The sequence below is a fragment of the Gekko japonicus genome, unplaced genomic scaffold, assembly GCF_001447785.1.
Source record: "Gekko japonicus isolate JY-2015 unplaced genomic scaffold, Gekko_japonicus_V1.1 scaffold951, whole genome shotgun sequence".
Taxonomy (NCBI): Eukaryota; Metazoa; Chordata; class Lepidosauria; order Squamata; family Gekkonidae; genus Gekko; species Gekko japonicus.
In genome coordinates, this window is record NW_015173150.1 from 668,532 (window position 1) to 669,760 (window position 1,229).

Below are 1,229 nucleotides of genomic sequence, written 5' to 3' on the forward strand. Positions count from 1 at the left end.
GCTCCGAGCCTCCGGGAAGCCCTATTTGATGACCATGAAGTAATAATAATAATAATAAGTGTAGCCTGACCTGCCTCATACAGAAAACTGATCCATTGTCCTGATCTCCTTAGAGTGGGATAAAAAAAACTGGCATAGGTCAAAGATTGGTTTAGATATTGGTTTACAGTTGTTGTTTTTATTATTGTATTATACTGTTTTTGCTGTGTGAGCTACCCAGAGCAGTTTTCTGGAAAGACAACACAAACATTTTCTAAATAGATAAATAATGGGCATATGGTGGTAGAAAAAAAACACAAAGAAGACATGGCATGAGAAAGGGAGAAATGGCTTGAAGGGAGAGAGACCGGCCATCTCACCATGTCACCCCAAAAGGGCCTTAGACTTAGAGAAAAATGTTGCTGCTATAACAGTTTTGATGCCAGCAGCATGCAGAGCGCAGCCATAAGACAGGAAAAGAGCCTGCAGTTTTTACAGAGCCATGCTAAGCAGAGTTATGCTCCTCTAAGGCTGTTGGCTTCATTGGACTTAGAACAGCACAACTATGTTTAGCATGCCATTGTTATCAAGTTTATTGATTAAAACCCTTCTGATCAACTACCAAAGGGCCCCCAAGAAATCAAACAACAGCAGATGCTGTTTTAATGTCGCTTCTGGGTTACAACTGAATGCAGCCGTTTGGGTGGTAACCAGTTCTTTGCAAACAGGGCTTGAACCACAGGAATACTTGGATACCGCAGCTCTTATATCAGCGTTTTTCCTGCCAGACTGGTGACTTGACTGGATTTTCATTCAGTGTATCATTCCAGAGCTTTTTTCCTCTGTGGTATGACCAGGTAACCATCATATCAACACAGCCCTGATATCTGATATCTCAGATACTCTCTGAGTTCCCTCCTGTCAGTACCCATCATTACAGAGATCCAGTCAGTCACTTCTTGGACTTGCTCCGTTTGGAATGCTCTTCTTGAAGAAGAAGGGAAGAGATTGGATTTATACCCCACCCTTCACTACCCAAAGGAGTCTCAGAGCAGCTTACAAACTCCTTTCCCTTCCCCTCCCCACAACAGACACCCTGTGAGGTAGGTGGGGCTGAGAGAGCTCTTGACAGAAACTGCTCTTTTTCAAAGACAGCTCTGACGGAACTACGGTCATCCAGCCAGGTGCAAGTGGAAGAGTGGGGAATCAAACCCGGTTCTCCCAGATTAGAGTCTGCGCACTTAACCACG

At 44.1% G+C, this 1,229-nt stretch overlaps 1 protein-coding gene across 1 annotated transcript in view; it reads left to right on the forward strand.

The window, feature by feature from the left end:
- The window catches only part of BEAN1 (brain expressed, associated with NEDD4, 1), a 47,684-nt gene that overhangs the window by 25,843 nt on the left and 20,612 nt on the right, over positions 1-1,229 (forward strand). The window lies entirely within an intron of this gene.